This window comes from Hippocampus bargibanti, linkage group LG12 (genome assembly GCF_051943395.1).
Source record: "Hippocampus bargibanti isolate YZ-2025 linkage group LG12, ASM5194339v1, whole genome shotgun sequence".
NCBI classification, from domain to species: Eukaryota; Metazoa; Chordata; class Actinopteri; order Syngnathiformes; family Syngnathidae; genus Hippocampus; species Hippocampus bargibanti.
In genome coordinates this window covers 17,989,149-18,004,021 of record NC_142745.1, presented here as the reverse complement: position 1 = coordinate 18,004,021, position 14,873 = coordinate 17,989,149, and positions in this window count along the sequence as shown.

The following is a 14,873-nucleotide window of genomic DNA, read 5'->3' as shown; positions in this document are numbered from 1 at the left end:
TAGTGTGAGGGGTAGCTGTGGTGATGGATGTTTCCTGAAGTCCACGATCATCTCAACTGTCTTGAGCGTGTTCAGCTCCAGGTTGTGACGGCTGCACCAGAGCTCCAGCTGCTCCACTTGTTGTCGGTACGCAGACTCGTCGCCGTCTTTGATGAGACCGATGACCGTGGTGTCGTCTGCGAACTTTATGAATTTGACAGCTGGGTGCGTTGAGGTGCAGTCGTTTGTGTAGAGAGAGAAGAGCAATGGAGAGAGGACGCATCCCTGCGGGGCTCCAGTGCTCGTGGTTCGTGTTGTGGATGATATATTTCCCAGTCTGACCTGTTGTGTCCGTCCTGTCAGGAAGCTGAGGATCCACTGGCAGATCGTGGGGGACACACCAAGCTGGAGATGTTTGGGGATGAGGAGTTCTGGGATGATGGTATTGAACGCAGAGCTGTTGTCCACAAACAGTATCCTTGCGTAGGTTCCTGTGTTGTCAAGGTGGTCGAGGATGTGGTGCAGTCCGATGTTGACTGCATCCTCCACACACCTGTTTGCCCGGTAGGCAAACTGAAGAGGATCTAGCAGAGGTCCGGTGATGTTCTTTAGGTGGTTCAGCATGAGGCGTTCAAAGGACTTCATGACCACAGACGTCAGAGCGACAGGTCTATAGTCGTTCAATCCCGAGGGTGCTGGTTTCTTTGGAACTGGCACGATAGTAGACTGTTTGAAGCAGGATGGGACTTCACACTGCTCCAGGGATCTGTTGAAGATTTGTGTGAAGACCGGAGCCAGCTGGTCAGCGCAGACTCTCAGGCAGGAGGGGGACACTCTGTCAGGTCCTGCAGCTTTCTTGATCTTCTGCTGCTTGAAGAGCCGTCTAACGTCCAGTTCGTGGATCTGTAGGGCAGAGGGCGGAGATACGGTAGTTTCTGGTAATGGTGGGCAGACCGGGGAAATGGTGGTGTCCTTTTCAAATCGGCAAAAGTATGTATTTAACTCATCAGCCATACCATTGTTGTACACTGCTTGGGGGGAAGGTAAACGATAATTTGTTATTGCTTTCAGGCCATTCCACACCGATGCAGAGTCGTTAGCGGAGAACTGTTTGTTAAGCCTCTCTGCATAACTTTTCTTTGCGATGTTAATTTCCTTCGTCAGCCTGTTTCGGGCGAGTTTGTAAACTGCTCGATCGCCGCTTTTAAATGCGGATTCTTTCTCTTTCCTAAGTTGTCTGAGTTTGGGAGTGAACCATGGCTTGTTGTTGTTGAATGAGCGGAAGGACTTTGTTGGTACACACATGTCCTTACAGAAACTGATGTATGATGTATGGCATTTGACATGCACCAGCGGGTTAGAACAAAAAAATGTGAAGCAGACAGATATAGGAGTGTAGAAAGATGATGAGAGTTTTGGAACTGAGAGTCATTGCTCGAAATTGAAGTGCATTAATACGGGGTTGGAGAAGTGAACCAACCTCTTATTTCACCAATGGATGTGCTAGCTTCTTGTTTACTCTCAATTTTAGCTTGTAGTTAACGTGTGGAATGTCATGGACGTTTCGAGACTGACATCTCTGACTCTGTTTTCGCCTCTTTCATCGAGAACTGTTTCTAAGACCAAGGCGTTTATAGAGATAGCGATTACGATTGCGCGACTCTCCGCGTCTTTACTGTTCTGTGTAAGCTCTCAGTCGTACAGGAGTGGTCCATCGATTAGAAGGTTTCTTCAGAGGTCATCTGTACTTTTTTGAAGGTGTCGAACGTTTCGCTTCTTATCCAAGATGCTTCGTCAGCTAACTGAGAAAGCATCTAAAATTAACTGTTGTGTGAATAACTGTATCTTGACACAATTTACTCAAACTATTTGATGTCAAAATGACAAATGTATTTGAAACGGTCTCCTTGACCGGAATACGCAAATATATAGTGACGGAGGAATTCAAGGTGGGGGTGGAACTACACCAGGGGTCAGCTCTGAGTCCTTTATTATTTGCTATGGTGATGGACAGGCTGACAGACGATGTTAGACAACAATCTCCTTGGACCATACTGTTTGCAGATGACATTGTTATCTGTAGCGAGAACAGGGAACAGGTGGCGGATAAACTATAGATGTGGAGGTATGCCCTGGAAAGGAGAGGAATGAAGATTAGCCGCAGCAAGACGGAATATATGTGTGTGAATGAGAGGGATCCAAGAGCAAGAGTGATGCTACAGGGAGAAGAGATAAAGAAGGTGGAGCATTTTAAGTACTTGGGGTCAACTGTCCAGAGCAATGAAGAGTTTGGAAAAGAGGTGAAGAAGCGTGTCCAGGCAGGCTGGAGCGGCTGGAGGACAATGTCAGGTGTGATGTGTGATAGAAGGGTTTCAGCCAGGATGAAAGGAAGAGTGTATAAAACGGTGGTGATACCAGCCATGATGTTTGGACTGGAGACAGTGCCACTGAAGAAAAGACAGGTAGCAGAGCTGAAGATGTTGAGGTTTTCTTTGGGAGTGACCAGGTTGGATAGGATCAGGAATGAGTACATTATAGGGACAACTCATATTCGAGGCTTTGGAGAGAAAGTCAGAGAGGCCAGACTGAGATGGTTTGGACATGTCCAGACGAGAGAGAGCGACTATATCGAGAGAAGGATGCTGAATCTTGAACTGCCAGGCAGGAGACCGAGAGGAAGACCGAAGAGGAGGTTTAATGGATGCACAAAACCGGGTTAGATAGAGGACACTGATTCGCTGTGGTGACCCCTGAAGGGAAAAGCCCAAAGGAAAACAAGAAGATAAACAGTCAAGCAGTTGCAACTGCGCCTGGGAAAAGAGTCATTGAAATGTGACATAGGGGGAACAAGAATGTCTCTTCATGCCGTTATTTGGAACTTGATCAAAAGGAAAAGCAAACCAGGCTGATTTGTACCAGGACAGCAATATCGTTTTGGTGTTGGCTGTGGGATAACTTAATATACACGGAAACAAGGCAATGGCCTATGTAAGTAGCGTTACGAGCTTATCGGAAACAAGTCCCGTCTAATTAGCCATTGCCAAAAATAGAAGACTGAGGTCATAGTTCTTGCTTTTTCCCATTGAGAGGAACACAAAAGTGAATTTGGGCGAAACTGAAAGAAGATATTTGATGATCTGACTATGAAAATGTGTTTTGGTGTCAATTGTCTTGTTGGACACATAGTAACGTGGCTATCATTCTTTGGACATATATAAATGAGTTACGGTCCGATTTATTTCTTAACCCAAGGGTGTCAAACTAATTTTTTGCCCCAGGCCACATTGTAGTTACGGTTTCCTCTCGGGTGCTGTTATGAATTTTGGGAAGCCAGATAAAATAACGACTGTTCTTGAGGTTTACATGGGACAATTTTAAATTTTTGTTCAAGGTTGATTTGCTTTCGCGGGCCGAATAAAAACATGTAACGGGCCACATTTGGTCCCCGGGCATTGACTTTGACACCAGTGCTTTAACCCCTCAGCAGTTTACACATTTCTCCCTCGGCTAATAGTTGAGATGCCTGTGAGGCAAATACCTGAACCCGACTTTGTCCAAAAGAGCCTTTGCCTGACTGCCCGACCTGGCCCGATCCGATGGGAATGAAGATAGCCTTTTCATGTTTATATTCTTTGGCGTGGTGTAAAAATAAACACAATTCTACAACACAATTTCCTGTAAACAAAACAAAAAAAATAACGGGGGTGGGTTGTACTATTTTTGATGCTGATTGCCATGCAAGATAAATCCCACAAAGGAGCAGCGGCATGTGGGCAAAATAACATTCTGAGGCTTTGGTTGAAAATATTGTGCACAAAAAATATGTTAATTCTTTGCACGGAACAAACTCTCTTATTAGCATTTTATTTCCTGGCCTACTCGTTGGAGACAAATGAGCATTGACTGAAAAACAAAGAAACGAAAAGAAAGGCTGACTTTGAAGGAATCTTTGTGTTTATTTTTTTGTCTCCGTGTTTTGTAGAGCTTTGTTGTGATCAAATTTGCATTAAGCGTTATTGCCGACGATTAGCTGGTTAGCGCGTCTGCCTCACAGCGTGAGGGTCTGATTCTAGCGCTGAGTGAGCATGCTTTGTTTTGTTTGTTTGTTTCCGTTAGTGACTTTAGGTTGCCACGAGAGCTGCAACTCTAATCTGGGAAGCCTGTTTTGCAGGGTTCAGGAGTGTTTTTGTGGGAATTTTTAAGCATTTTTATTGATGTATATTTATGAGGTGACACTCTGACGTTGGACGAGACGAGATCGGCTCCCGGACACGCTCCCAACTGCTTTGGCAAAAAATACATACATAAATAAACTCAATAGACAGAAATGAATAACAAAAGACAAAAAGAGCGGCATTGTTTGTTTCAGCGGTGGGATGAAGTGAAGCTCATCTCGAGCAGAACCGTGCCCACAAAAGCAGTCCTTCAGATGTTCATCAACCGTAAGAACGACAGTTGTGATCATCGCTTAGCGTTGCAAGTGTGTGCGCGTGTCTTGAAAGGCAAAGTATTAAAAGTTTCGGGCCTGCAATTATCAAGATAATGATCATGCCGTAAACAAATTACACACTTAAGGAGACATCCTACTTTGCGCCCCTCGGCGCTTGAAATGAAAGTTCTATGCGACTTCTTCTCTTTTAATATAATCATTTCCGGTTCAAATATATAAATCAATCTTTCCATTTCACGAAAAAAACAAAACCTCCCCCAAAAACTCTGTGTAGATGTAAAACACTGCTATCAAACTCAAGGTGCCGGGGGCCAGATGTGGTCCACCACTTTGTTTTCAGTGGCCCGCGAAAGCGACCGAAAGATGACAACCTTTGTGATTCTTGCTAACATGTGCACTAAAATTAAACATTTTTGTATGTAAATAAATCAGTGACGTGTTGGAATCATTTTCATAGTACTGAACTGGTTCTGGAGCCACACGCTCTTGAAACACGTCCAAATTCCGAGACAGCTCTACAAGTGCTCTTGAGTATATCTGTCCTGAAGATGAGCCTATTATTTCCCACCAAAGAAAGCATGAATTAAATCAATTAAATCACAGGTGTCCAAGTCAAGGCCCTGGGGCCAAATCTGGCCCGCCACATCATTTTATTTGGACCGCAAAAGCAAATTTCAAAACTCTCAAGGACACTTTACTGTCACAGAATAAGAACAAAACTCGGCGAATGGTGGCAGCCATTCGCGCTAGCGTTCACTCAACCTGGAAGTGTGGCCCGCAGCAAAATACTGTATAAGTTTGACACCCTTCAAATAAATCAATTCAAATGGTGACATATCGCACAAAATATATTCTAAGAAAAAAACTGTTGTTGGCAGTTGAGAAAAAAAAAAACAATTTGGAGCTACTCCATGTGACGCACTCTCCTGTCGCTGAAGGAGCAGGCGGTGGGCGCTCCCATGGCTGAACACATGTCTTCCATTACTGTTCATTTTCAAACATTTCGTTCGGGTGGACTTGCGGCTTCACAGTCTGCTTGCGAAGGAGGATTAGACCTTCCTGAAATTGATTGATTTGGGTTTTCCAACTTTTTATTGAATATAATTGACCCTCAAAGCTGTCACGGGGAGGAAGGTCGGCGGAGGAGGGGGGTTAGCTACCATAAAAGCTGAGTTGCCTTTCAGTGAATCTACACATAGAGAAACGAATAAGCCTTTCAGAGCATAACTCTGGTCTGGTAACTATGGTCTGACTCGGGGGCTTTCGGGGAATACCCTAATCTGGTCATCAGTCAATAATCATCGGGCACATGTATACAGACACCCTGTTCATGCTCAACCATAAATCAAAAAAAAAATATAAAAATAAGCGAATGAATTGAATTTAAGAGTACTCAAGGAGCAAGGACGCTTAAAGTTGAAGCGGATTCCTGCCAGACGAGAATAAAATCTATCAGCAAAAGTATTCCGCAGCCACGGCGGTCTGCTTTTCATTATCGAGCTTCAAGAGTCCAAAATGTGCTGTCATTTAAATGTCACTCACGTCCAAGAAACACGTTGCGACAATTGCTTTGAACAAAAAAGTTGCCTTTCATTTCTGCAGAATATCGTTGACCCGAAATATTTTCGTACCAAATGTCATCAACTGTTTGCTTTAGTCCAGTCCCTCCCCAAATTGGATAATCTTGATTCGTTATTGTTCCGTGATTGGTTATGATTGACAAGCACTTGCTGCAGAACATTGCTAGAATGCGTAGGAAAGAGAAGATGGAACCCAAAAGACAATGCGAAACTCGATTCAGGATTGGCGGATGGCAGTCTCTGGTCATTTTTGTTAGCTTAGCGCAAAAACGCAGAAAGAGTAACCTAACCAAAGTTGCTCACAAAAAAATGGCCAACGGGCGTTCAACTAAAAACACACGCTGGAAGCAGTTGCAAACATCTGGAACAACTGCGCAATAGCCAAACAAACATCATGGCTGGGGGTTGGGTTTGTTGCCGTTATCGAGCGGCAGGAAAATAAGTTGGAAGGTGGAATGTAAACATGGCCGACAGAAGAAGTCAAAGGGATCTTCTGCGAAACGTCACGTGCCTGACCAACGGGCCAAGATTGGGTGGTGCGGGATTTCTTCACCAAAAAATTCGCAGATCAACATTTTCCACTGGGCTTGGTGCGATCATTGGCCACCTCTGGCGACAAACTTGTTCCACCCGAGGCGGAAACTATTTAAATTGTTATTTTTTTAAAGAAAATACGTTTGGTGCATGGCATGCACTCACTTTCAAACAAAAATGGATTCATATCAGCAGGATTTTAGTGACAGCATAAAAAAAAAACGCCAAGGGAAGAATACAAATAGCGAGCATCATTTGTCCTGAGAAAATGTGCAGCGTTAAATATAGACACACTTTCTGTGGCATTGCTTTTGATCATCATCTTGATTGTAGGAACATGTCATGTCATGAGCAACACCCCAAAGGGAGAAATCTCTTGCAGATGTTCTCTGAGATGTGTTTTTCTGAAATTGAACGTTGGAATGACTTGACTCGATAATGTCACTTTTTTTGGGGGTCAGCTTTTTAATTAATTTATTTATTTATTTTAAACAAACGTGATCAATCTGAACCAGCCTCTTTGTCTTGATTCATTTTCATGATTAAAGACTCGTCTGTTTACATGAATGAAAATTGTTTGAGAGAAAAAAATGTTCAAGAACAAATGACATTTTTAATTATTTCATGTGGTGATGGAAAATATTTTTTTTATTTTTTGCTTTGCTTCCCATCAAAGTGTCTCAAAGTCGAGTTACTGTCTGACACTCAAAGATGGTTTCCAAAGGCATTTGTGGTCAGGACAAACAGAAAATTAGCAAACACACACAGTGAAGATAATTATCACTCTAATTTCGAGCATTTTATTTTATGTTTTTTTTTAGTTCGATACAATGAAGCCTCCAAAATAGCTGATTACTATTTTGAAGCAATGTCAAAACGTTTACCGCATTTTATGGTGTATAAGGTAACCCAAAAGCCTTGATTTTTTTTTTTCTTCAAAAGATTACCCTGCGCGTTATATGCCGGTGCACCTTATATGTGAAGTCATATTGAGCCACAACAGGTCTGGCAACTACTGTTAGTTTATTTCTTCAATTACAATACAATAGCCCATTTATTACACATAAAACAAGGTATTGTTTGTGTAGTACAAAATTGTGTTTTATGGCAACCTGGGAACGGATTATTCTCATTTTGATGGTTTGTTATGGGAAATAAAGACAAACTTTTCACCTTACACACACTTTCTGGGACCCAATTAAGTCCGTAAACTGAGGTATCACTGTATTTGGAAAACTTTTCGATAGTAATATATTTGGAAAACTTTTTTCATTCATTTATATAGTCCGGTGCGCCTGATATATGGAAATTTTTTGAAAATACACCATTCATTGGGGTGCGCCTTATATTCTGGTGCACCTTATACACCGTAAAATACCATATTATTCAAGTATACACTAGGCATTTTATAATTTGATCCCCCGCTGAATTGAGCGACAAATACATCTGTATTTTTATTGAATTATTTATTAGGGTTTGGGTTAATCGTCACCTCGCCTGACTGGAACCTTGACGTACCAAGAATTTGGAGTTGTCTCAGAATTTTGCCCCAAATTGCAGCTTTGTACCTTCATCATTGCAACTTTTTGGGTTGTGCTGTGCATAGGATCTAACAAAACAGACAAAGCATACGTCGATCTTTCTTCATCAATCTACTCTCCAGATGCCGAGGTTGTTAATACTGCGCAAGAAGCTTAACCCGCGCAAGGCCATGTGTCTGATATATCCGGGATTAAAACCAGAATGCGCTTGCTTCCCTTGTTAGCTCAACAACTTCTTGGACGAGCAGCTGGTCCTGTTTAGCTTCGGCACTCGTACGGTACGCCTCCATCAATTAAAAGGCCATTGTTGGTTAACCCCTTACACTCTTATTACATCTTACCTGAAGCTCCTCCGCCCATTCTTAGTTCATTGTGGCTAATTTAGCGACTTTCTCGTTTTATTTTGTGTTTTTCTGAACGGCTTTCATGTTCTGAAGGGTGACGGGCGACAAGCCTCGCACCATTTTTTTGGCGCTGTAGCGCTCGGCCTGCAGCTACACATCTGTCCGTCATTGTCATTCGTCTCATTTTACAAGGACTCCCGACACGACCATTCAGTGTCTGGGTCATTGTTTTCTTCTGCCACGTTTGTTCGTGTTTGTCTCCACTGTAGCTCATGTTTTTCTCTTTCTCTTGTTCCTGTTCATGTTTCGCTCTTATCTCGCTCATGTCACAGTCACTCTTAGTTCTTAGTGTCAGCTATGGTTTTTGTTTGTCACTATGGATTTTTTTTTTTTGCTATTATCATGTCTAAGTTCTGCATTTTGTTATTGTCTTTGTTTAAACTATAATTCCTCAAGTACACTTTGCTCTTGTCACGATTTTCAAGGTGGTGGTGGACCCCAAAAAATCAGTCAGGAGCACAAAGCTGACAGGAACTAAGTCAAAAACAACAGTCATCGGAACAAAAAGCTCCAAAGTAACAAACAAAACCATGACTAAAACATGACTGAAAACAAAACAAACCAGACAAGATGAAACCAATCTGACAGGGTAAAACAAAGAATGACCCGACACTGAATGGTCGTGCTGGGAGTCCTTTTCACGGCCACAAGTGGTCGGCGGAGGGAGGCATTACAATACAACGAGCATGGAAAAGAACAATAGCACAGCAATGGAATTGTACATCTGCCCACTCTTGGAAAGAATTTGGGTGGAAGAACATCATCAGATTTTTTAGAGTTCCGGCTCAAGGGCAAGTGCAAGGATTAAGTACAGCTTGCTGGAGATCCTGTGGCAACAACAAAGCTTCACATTATCATGTTTTTTGGGAATGCCAGGTCATCTCCAAATACTGGAAAGAATGACAGTGACTGAAAACAAAACAAACCAGACAAGATGAAACCAACCTGAGTGGGTAAAACAAAGAATGACCCGACACTGAATGGTCGTGCTGGGAGTCCTTTTCACGGCCACTGATTAAAACTACCAACAGTTGTGCAACTGCGGGCAGGGCCATACAGTGCTGACCGTCGCAAACCGAAACGTGACAACTCCTCCCTCCTGCCCACATTTTTGGGGTCCACCTCCACCATTTTGCAATCGTGACAGAAACATGGCCAATGATGCCATAGGGGAGAGAATCATTTTGCGACTTTTAGGACCACCGATGGCGATTTTCTTGACTTTGGAGTTGACAAAACTCAAATTTAGTGAAAGGCCATATCAACTGAGAGTCGCAAATATCCTCCACCTGACATTAGAGGCGTTTTTGATTCATGTTTGTCACTGAAGCTTGCTCCATGACGTAAATGTTTCTCTGTATGGCGGGCCACCTGTTTCATGTCCTCGTCGTCTTTCTGACCTCAAATGGCCCGTTGGAACCTCGCTGTTGTGGACATTGAGAATGTTGCAACAAAAATAAGGCGCATTAGGCAGCCGTCGACATTCTTCATGAGCTAAAAGGGACCTGTAAAGAATGTTAACCCCAAAAGCCTTTGTAGGGATTTTTGTAAAACAAGGGAGGCTTAAACAAAGACGATTTATGGCGGTTACTTGGCCAAAGCTTGCGCATAGTCAACCGACGTCAAATTTTATCCTGCTCCCATGAGCGACACCAAAAATTGGATGGAGTTCATGAGCTACTGACTGCGACGCCGAAGGCCGCATGAGCCAAGACTTGACTCCGGGAGTCGCATTGTCGTCGCCCACATATTGCACACACATTGTCATTTTTTCACACTCACGCACAAGACTCATTCCGGGCATGACAGCGTGACAGCGACCGCACCATCCAACACATGCGCAAGTTTCCAGTTTTGTCCTTGTTTTTTTCTTTTGTTTTCTTTAAAGCAATAAGATTGAAACGCGCGCAAGAGCTTTTTCTCCCGACTCGGAAAGCTTTCAAAGCAAACATCGAGCGACCTCAAAGCCCTCGTTCTGCCGTCAACGGCATGGCATGACTCAAGCCGCAAGGAATCCATACAGCCACTAAATTACACAGAGAAAATTCCATCTGGTGCACTGTTGAAAGACAATTTGTCGTATTTACACGATTGGGGAAAAAAAATGTTGCGTTTTAGACCAGAAGGCACCACATAAGTGAATGTCACAACTCGATTCAGTTCTGCCTCTGCAGGTCATGAGCAGAGTTGATTTGGAAAGAATAAATCACATTCAAATGTTTTGAGTATTCACTTTTACCTTCCGTCCTCTTAATTTCATTTTATTATTTTAAATACTGGGTGTGACAGGTTACTGCCTCGATACTACAGTTCCCGTCCCTGAGTTGAATCGCTGGCCTCGTGGCTTAACTCCTGTCCGCCAGTCAGCTGAGGTCGCGCTCAGGCACAAAGCGCATTTCACAGCATTGTGAAATGCTGTGAAATGCATATATATATAGACAGTAAAGTCTCGTTATATTGGTTATATCGATAGTACCGCTTATTACGATATTATTTCTATGAACGCAAGGAGAAAATTACATGCGCGCAGGGTCGGATATATCGATAGTCCCGGTTATATCGATATTTTTTCGGACTCCCGAGAATATCGATATAACGAGACTTTACTGTATATATATATATATATATATATATATATATATATATATATATATATATATATATATATATATATAATCAATATTTTTTCGACTTTTTTTCGGATAATGTATATGTATATATATATATACACATACATATAATATAATATATATATATATATATATATAGAATGCGCTTGCTTCCCTTGTTAGCTCAACAACTTCTTGGACGAGCAGCTGGTCCTGTTTAGCTTCGGCACTCGTACGGTACGCCTCCATCAATTAAAAGGCCATTGTTGGTTAACCCCTTACACTCTTATTACATCTTACCTGAAGCTACTCCGCCCATTCTTAGTTCATTGTGGCTAATTTAGCGACTTTCTCGTTTTATTTTGTGTTTTTCTGAACGGCTTTCATGTTCTGAAGGGTGACGGGCGACAAGCCTCGCACCATTTTTTTGGCGCTGTAGCGCTCCGCCTGCAGCTACACATCTGTCCGTCATTGTCATTCGTCTCATTTTACAAGGACTCCCGACACGACCATTCAGTGTCTGGGTCATTGTTTTCTTCTGCCACGTTTGTTCGTGTTTGTCTCCACTGTAGCTCATGTTTTTCTCTTGCTCTTGTTCCTGTTCATGTTTCGCTCTTATCTCGCTCATGTCACAGTCACTCTTAGTTCTTAGTGTCAGCTATGGTTTTTGTTTGTCACTATGGATTTTTTTTTGCTGTTATCATGTCTAAGTTCTGGATTTTGTTATTGTCTTTGTTTAAACTATAATTCCTCAAGTACACTTTGCTCTTGTCACGATTTTCAAGGTGGTGGTGGACCCCAAAAAATCAGTCAGGAGCACAAAGCTGACAAGAACTAAGTCAAAAACAACAGTCATCGGAACAAAAAGCTCCAAAGTAACAAACAAAACCATGACTGAAAACAAAACAAACCAGACAAGATGAAACCAACCTGACAAGGTAAAACAAAGAATGACCCGACACTGAATGGTCGTGCTGGGAGTCCTTTTCACGGCCACAAGTGGTCGGCGGGGGGAGGCATTACAATACAACAAGCATGAAAAAGAGCATGGAAAAGAACAATAGCACAGCAATGGAATTGTACATCTGCCCACTCTTGGAAAGAATTTGGGTGGAAGAACATCATCAGATTTTTTAGAGTTCCGGCTCAAGGGCAAGCGCAAGGATTAAGTACAGCTTGCTGGAGATCCTGTGGCAACAACAAAGCTTCACATTATCATGATTTTTGGGAATGCCCGGTCATCTCCAAATACTGGAAAGAAACAAGAATGACAGTGACTGAAAACAAAACAAACCAGACAAGATGAAACCAACCTGACAGGGTAAAACAAAGAATGACCCGACACTGAATGGTCGTGCTGGGAGTCCTTTTCACGGCAACTGATTAAAACTACCAACAGTTGTGCAACTGCGGGCAGGGCCATACAGTGCTGACCGTTGGTCGCAAACCGAAACGTGACAACTCCTCCCTCCTGCCCACATTTTTGGGGTCCACCTCCACCATTTTGCAATCGTGACAGAAACATGGCCAATGATGCCATAGGGGAGAGAATCATTTTGCAACTTTTAGCGACTTTTAGGACCACCGATGGCGATTTTCTTGACTTTGGAGTTGACAAAACTCAAATTTAGTGAAAGGCCATATCAACTGAGAGTCGCAAATATCCTCCACCTGACATTAGAGGCGTTTTTGATTCATGTTTGTCACTGAAGCTTGCTCCATGACGTAAATGTTTCTCTGTATGGCGGGCCACCTGTTTCATGTCCTCGTCGTCTTTCTGACCTCAAATGGCCCGTTGGAACCTCGCTGTTGTGGACATTGAGAATGTTGCAACAAAAATAAGGCGCATTAGGCAGCCGTCGACATTCTTCATGAGCTAAAAGGGACCTGTAAAGAATGTTAACCCCAAAAGCCTTTGTAGGGATTTTTGTAAAACAAGGGAAGCTTAAACAAAGACGATTTATGGCGGTTACTTGGCCAAAGTTTGCGCATAGTCAACTGACGTCAAATTTTATCCTGCTCCCATGAGCGACACCAAAAATTGGATGGAGTTCATGAGCTACTGACTGCGACGCCGAAGGCCGCATGAGCCAAGACTTGACTCCGGGAGTCGCATTGTCGTCGCCCACATATTGCACACACATTGTCATTTTTTCACACTCACGCACAAGACTCATGGCATGACAGCGTGACAGCGACCGCACCATCCAACACATGCGCAAGTTTCCAGTTTTGTCCTTGTTTTTTTCTTTTGTTTTCTTTAAAGCAATAAGATTGAAACGCGCGCAAGAGCTTTTTCTCCCGACTCGGAAAGCTTTCAAAGCAAACATCGAGCGACCTCAAAGCCCTCGTTCTGCCGTCAACGGCATGGCATGACTCAAGCCGCAAGGAATCCATACAACCACTAAATTACACAGAGAAAATTCCATCTGGTGCACTGTTGAAAGACAATTTGTCGTATTTACACGATTGGGGAAAAAAAAATGTTGCGTTTTAGACCAGAAGGCACCACATAAGTGAATGTCACAACTCGATTCAGTTCTGCCTCTGCAGGTCATGAGCGGAGTTGATTTGGAAAGAATAAATCACATTCAAATGTCTTGAGTATTCACTTTTACCTTCCGTCCTCTTAATTTCATTTTATTATTTTAAATACTGGGTGTGACAGGTTACTGCCTCGATACTACAGTTCCCGTCCCTGAGTTGAAATCGCTGGCCTCGTGGCTTAACGCCAGTCAGCTGAGGTCGCGCTCAGGCACAAAGCGCATTTCACAGCATTGTGAAATGCTGTGAAATGCATATATATATATATATATATATAGACAGTAAAGTCTCTATTGGTTATATCGATAGTACCGCTTATTCCGATATTATTTCTATGAACGCAAGGAGAAAATTACATGCGCGCAGGGTCGGATATATCGATAGTCCCGGTTATATCGATATTTTTTCGGACTCCCGAGAATATCGATATAACGAGACTTTACTGTATATATATATATATATATATATATATATATATATATATATATATATATATATATATATATATATATATATATATATATCGATTTTTTTCTGGATAATGTATATGTATATATATATATATATACACATACATATAATGTAATATATATATATATATATATACACATACATATAATGTAATATATATATATATATATATATATATATATATATATATATATATATATATATATACAGTAAAGTCTCGTTAGAGGGACAATCATGGGAGGAAAAGCCCCTACATGGGATGTACCACCGAACCATAGCAGAAATGGCTGATCTCAAGAAGTCCTATCAGTGGCAAGATAGGGCTGGCCTAAAGGACAGCGCAGAGGCACTCATGCTGGCTGCCCAAGAGCAGGCCCTGAACACCAGAGCCATTGAGGCAGGGATATACCACACCAGACAAGACCCAATGTGTAGGCTGTACAAAGAGGCACCTGAGACAATCCAACACATAACTGCAGGGTGTAAGATGCTGGCAGGGAAAGCCTACATGGAGCGCCATAACCACCTGAGACAATCCAACACATAACTACAGGGTGTAAGATGCTGGCAGGGAAAGCCTACATGAAGCGCCATAACCAGGTGGCTGGCATAGTCTACCGAAACATCTGTGGGGAGTATGGACTGGAAACCCCAAGGTCAAAATGGGAAACACCTCCCTAGGTGGTGGAGAATGACCGAGCAAAGATCCTGTGGGACTTCCAGATACAGACTGAAAAGATGGTAATGGCCAACCAACCAGA